The sequence below is a fragment of the Bufo gargarizans genome, chromosome 8 (genome assembly GCF_014858855.1).
Source record: "Bufo gargarizans isolate SCDJY-AF-19 chromosome 8, ASM1485885v1, whole genome shotgun sequence".
NCBI classification, from domain to species: domain Eukaryota; kingdom Metazoa; phylum Chordata; class Amphibia; order Anura; family Bufonidae; genus Bufo; species Bufo gargarizans.
Genome location: NC_058087.1, coordinates 184,012,163 through 184,018,162, shown reverse-complemented (window position 1 = coordinate 184,018,162; position 6,000 = coordinate 184,012,163). Strand labels below are relative to the sequence as shown.

The window sequence follows — 6,000 nt, the reverse complement described above, 5'->3', positions numbered from 1 at the left end:
GCCAGACTTGCAGAGGGAAGCATGCTCACCTGCTTCACACCACTTTGCTCTGGTCTCCCAGTGTCAACATCCTGTTTGATGCAGGTCACATGGCTGCTACACCACACACAGCCTGTAAATGGGTGTGGCGCTGTTTTTGGAAGAAAGCATCCAAGGTGCAAAATCAGTAAGGCGAGTACATTCAAAATGTTTTATTTAATTGGGCATTTTACACCTATAGACGCCAGATTTTATAACCTCCATAGCAACTGCATGTTGTGCATAATAATAACTTTAATGTTTGGAGGCTATGATGAGATATTTGGGTTAAAAACAATGCAGAGGGCGCCAGGACTTTTGCATCTCAGCACATTTGTCCTTGTAACGCTAGACAAATAAATGGAGCTTGCCAAGAGAAAATCAAAACCTCCAAATATCTACTGACACTAATGAACGATGCAGGATCCTTGGCAGCGTGTGTGTGTGTTGTCACCCCATATCATCACAACAATGGCTGCCGTACTTGTTCCACCAGTTCCAGAACAGATAGCTCTGTCCTTTACCTTGTGGCACGCATCACGGTTATCTGGTGGTGACAAATTGGTTCATATACACTGGACTGGAACCACTGTATTAAAAGATATACAAAGGTATAGAATACTAGACAGGATGTGGTCGTTAAAGGGTAACTCCACCCAAACTTCATCATTCCCACATAACTTTATTGACTTACGCTACATGCACACGAACGTGGTTTGTTTCCATGTCCGTTCCGTTGTTTTTGCGGATAGGATGCGGACCCATTCATTTCAATGGGTTCGCAAAAAATGCGGACAGCACACCATGTGCTGTCCGGATCAGTATGTCCGTTCCATAGCCCCGCAAAAAAAAGAACATGTCCTATTCTTGTCCGTTTGGCGGACTGCAAAACATGTACAGTCGTGTGCATGTAGCCTTATGCTGGGGATGTAGGACAGGTATTTTTACATCTGCATTTTCTAATTGGGGATTTTAGTGCGGATTAGGCTACATGCACACGACCGTATCTGTTTTTCGGTCCGCAAATTGCGGATCCACAAAAACAAAACGGGTGACATCCGCATGCCATCCGTTTCTTTTTTGCAGATGCATTGTAACAATGCCTAAAACGGACAAGAATAGAACAGGTTCTACGGAACGGACACGGAAACAAACAACGTTCGTGTGCATGTAACCTTAGGGTTTTTTTGCGTTCCGTATACGGGCTGTTTTGTGCGTTCAGTATACAGTCCGTATACGGAACCATTCATTTCAATGGTTCCGCAAAAAAAAAACTGAATGTACGCCATATGCATTCCGTTTCCGTTCCGTTGAAAGATAACATGTCCTATTATTGCCTGCAAATCACATTCCGTGGCTCCATTCAAGTCAATGGATCCGCAAAAAAATGGAACACATACGGAATGTACTCCGTATGTCTTCCGTATCCGTTCCGTTTTTGCGGAACCATCTATTGAAAATGTTATGCCCAGCCCAATTTTTTCTATGTAATTACTGTATAATGTATATGCCATACGGAAAAAACGGAACAGAAAAACGGAATGGGACCGGAAACACTACTGAAAAAAAAAACAAAAAAACAAACAAACACGGATCTGGGGAAAAACGGCCTGCAAAACACTGAAAAAGACATATGGTCGTGTGAATGAGCCCTTAGATGCAGTTTTGCTGCAGATCTCACCCTTCCTTTGAAAAGGGTGAAATCCACAGCTAAGGGCTCTTTCACACTTGCGTTGTCCGGATCCGGCGTGTACTCCACTTGCCGGAATTACACGCCGGATCCGGAAAAACGCAAGTGTACTGAAAGCATTTGAAGACGGATCCGTCTTCAAAATGCTTTCAGTGTTACTATGGCACCCAGGACGCTATTAAAGTCCTGGTTGCCATAGAAGGAGCGGGGAGCGGTATACTTACCATCCGTGCGGCTCCCGGGGCGCTCTAGAATGACGTCACTCTGGAGCGCCCCGGGAGCCGCACGGACGGTAAGTATGCTGCTTCCCCGCTACACTTTACCATGGCTGCCAGGACTTTAGCGTCCCGGCAGCCATGGTAACCATTGAGAAAAAGCTAAACGTCGGATCCGGCAATGCGCCGAAACGACGTTTAGCTTAAGGCCGGATCCGGATCAATGCCTTTCAATGGGCATTCATTCCGGATCCGGCCTTGCGGAAAGTCTTCAGTTTTTTTGGCCGGAGCAAAAAGCGCAGCATGCTGCGGTATTTTCTCCGGCCAAAAAACGTTCCGTTCCGGAACTGAAGACTCCATTCAGAATGCATTAGGATAATCCTGATCAGGATTCTTCCGGCATAGAGCCCCGTCGACGGAACTCTATGCCGGAAGACAAGAACGCAGGTGTGAAAGAGCCCTAAAACGCAAACATAATTGAAATGCAACGGATTTGAAAATCTGAAATGCGGGTCAACTTCTGCACAGAAAAAATCTCATACACTTTGCTGGTACTGCTGTGGTTTTTCCACATGGGAATAGTGCATATTTATGTATGTTTTTCTGTTGGTTTAGATGCCGATTTCTTATAGATTTTCCATACACAAATTTGCACTGTGTGCAGGTATCCTAAGGGGGGGGGGGGGGGGGGGGCTTTTCTAGGCTTTAAAGAGGACCTTTGCCCTCTCCTGACAGGCCTGTCTTAATAGCTTCATGCATTCCCCATGTAATAACAATCCCAGATAATCTATTCTTCTGTCTCTATGTTGCGCCATTCCTTATTATTTCTACTAGAAGTTATGAATACATTGCTATTAGGGTACAGAGGGGTGTTACTAGTTGGGGGGTGTACCTGCACAGACTCACTCTGTCCAATCAGCGCTGCCATTTTCAGACTGTGCAGGTACAATCTTTTACTTCCAGGCTGACTATCAGAATTAATATCAGAACAGGTATTGTTGGATATTTCACCAGGAATCAAATGTTATGTGAACTGTGCCCATAAATCTGCTGTCTAGAAACTGGGCAGGAGTTTAATCCTGATTTATAAAAGTTGTGCTTTTGTCTGTGAAGTGCAATCTGTAATAAAGGGACAATTCCCAAGATATTAGATATCTGTTCCCAGTTATCTGTTGTACGAACATATGCAAACTACTGTAAAACTTCCCCTACATACAAGAATATGACTACTTTAATACTGCCTCCTATGTACAAGAATAGAACTACTATAATACTGCCTCCTATGTACAAGAATATAACTACTATAATACTGGCTCCTATGTACAAGAATATAACTACTATAATACTGCCTCCTATGTACAAGAATATAACTACTATAATACTGCCTCCTATGTACAAGAATATAACTACTATAATACTGCTCCTATGTACAGAATATAACTACTATAATACTGCCTCCTATGTACAAGAATATAACTACTATAATACTGCTCCTATGTACAAGAATATAACTACTATAATACTGCTCCTATGTACAAGAATATAACTACTATAATACTGCTCCTATGTACAAGAATATAACTACTATAATACTGCCTCCTATGTACAAGAATATAACTACTATAATACTGCCTCCTATGTACAAGAATAGAACTACTATAATACTGCCTCCTATGTACAAGAATAGAACTACTATAATACTGCCTCCTATGTACAAGAATATAACTACTATAATACTGCTCCTATGTACAAGAATATAACTACTATAATACTGCTCCTATGTACAAGAATATAACTACTATAATACTGCTCCTATGTACAAGAATATAACTACTATAATACTGCTCCTATGTACAAGAATATAACTACTATAATACTGCTTCTATGTACAAGAATATAACTACTATAATACTGCTTCTATGTACAAGGATATAACTACTATAATACTGCTCCTATGTACAAGAATATAACTACTATAATACTGCCTCATATGTACAAGAATATAACTACTATAATACTGCCTCCTATGTACAAGAATATAACTACTATAATACTGCTCCTATGTACAAGAATATAACTACTATAATACTGCCTCATATGTACAAGAATATAACTACTATAATACTGCTCATATGTACAAGACTATAACTACTATAATACTGCCTCCTATGTACAAGAATATAACTACTATAACACTGCTCCTATGTACAAGAATATAACTACTATAATACTGCTCCTATGTACAGGAATATAACTACTATAATACTGCTCCTATGTACAGGAATATAACTACTATAATACTGCCTCCTATGTACAAGAATATAACTACTATAATACTGCCTCCTATGTACAAGAATATAACTACTATAATACTGCTCCTATGTATAAGAATATAACTACTATAATACTGCCTCCTATATACAAGAATATAACTACTATAATACTGCCTCCTATGTACAAGAATATAACTACTATAATACTGCTCCTATGTACAAGAATATAACTACTATAATACTACCCCTATGTACAAGAATATAACTACTATAATACTGCCTCCTATGTACAAGAATATAACTACTATAATACTGCTCCTATGTATAAGAATATAACTACTATAATACTGCCTCCTATATACAAGAATATAACTACTATAATACTGCCTCCTATGTACAAGAATATAACTACTATAATACTGCCTCCTATGTACAAGAATATAACTACTATAATACTGCTCCTATGTACAGGAATATAACTACTATAATACTGCCTCCTATGTACAAGAATATAACTACTATAATACTGCTCCTATGTACAAGAATATAACTACTATAATACTGCCTCCTATGTACAAGAATATAACTACTATAATACTGTTCCTATGTACAACACACATGGGGCAGTACACCCTGTATATACAGTGAGGGGCAGTACAGAGCACACATAGTAGTGCAGTACACCCTGTATACAGTGAGGGGCACACATAGTGCAGTACACCCTGTATACAGTGAGGGGCAGTACAGAGCAGACATAGTAGTGCAGTACACCCTGTATATACAGTGAGGAGCAGTACAGAGCACACATAGTAGTGCAGTACACCCTGTATATACAGTGAGGGGCAGTACAGAGCACACATAGTAGTGCAGTACACCCTGTATACAGTCAGGAGCACACATATGAGGGCAGACATCGCTCCCGCTTTGTCCTCTTTGTTCCATCCTGACCACACAACTCAGCTTGCTCTCCAAACAGATCGATGCGCTCGACGCTCCTGGACACCTAGCTTCCCTTTCATTGACACTCTCTTTTTTTTTTTTGCTGGGTGACGTCATACGCCCTAGGCGGATGAGAGGTGGGGGCACAGTCTATGGTCGGATCGATGTTATCTGCGCTCCCCAGGCTCCCTAGGCGCCGCCATTTTCAGTGTCTGAAAGCTAGTGAGAGAAGAGGAGGCAAAGACCGGGGACCGGGAGCAGCGGCGCTGAGGTCACCGGAGGGCGGGAGTGACAGGTAACTGCTGGAGACACACGGGGCCGACGTCACTGTATGTCCGGGATACATGTGCCCGGACCATTACGTGTGTGGTACTGTGTATGCCTGACATCCCTGTGTGACAGCTCATGTGCCTCACATACTACATGTATGTTCTAACTGACCTGATGTGTATATCACAGCTCGCTAACATGTGTCATATCTGTCACACGTATGTTATGTGTGAGATATATATGTGTATATATATATATATATAATGTTAGAATTATGTATATTACCCGTCTGTTATGTGTGATATATATTACATGTATGTTATGTGTCATGTGTGATATTATGTATGTTGGTTCTCTGTCATGTGATGTTACACGTCTGTCGTGCATTGTATGACGTTATATTGGTTGTGATTTCTGTGTGACATGTCTGTCATGTGACTTATCGTTGTCTCCGTTCACATATCAGTCATGTGCTGTACATGTCTTACATACATGTGTTTTATCAGTCGTGTGCTACTTGTAGATGACGTATGTACCGGCTGTCAGTCGTTTGCCTTACGTTTTTCCTGTCTGTCATGTCGTCCCTGTGTTCTCT

At 41.0% G+C, this 6,000-nt stretch overlaps 1 protein-coding gene across 4 annotated transcripts in view; it reads left to right on the top strand.

Moving 5' to 3' along the window:
• Positions 1-5,273: 5,273 nt before the first annotated feature.
• The window catches only part of PRPSAP2 (phosphoribosyl pyrophosphate synthetase associated protein 2), a 33,258-nt gene continuing 32,531 nt past the window's right edge, over positions 5,274-6,000 (top strand). Inside the window, exon 1 of one of the 4 annotated variants that reach the window (XM_044305011.1) lies at positions 5,274-5,430. The gene's annotated coding sequence lies outside the window, so the exon portion shown is untranslated. The remainder of the gene's footprint in view (positions 5,431-6,000) is intronic. The other 3 variants (XM_044305015.1, XM_044305013.1, XM_044305012.1) reach the window with 3 other exon arrangements.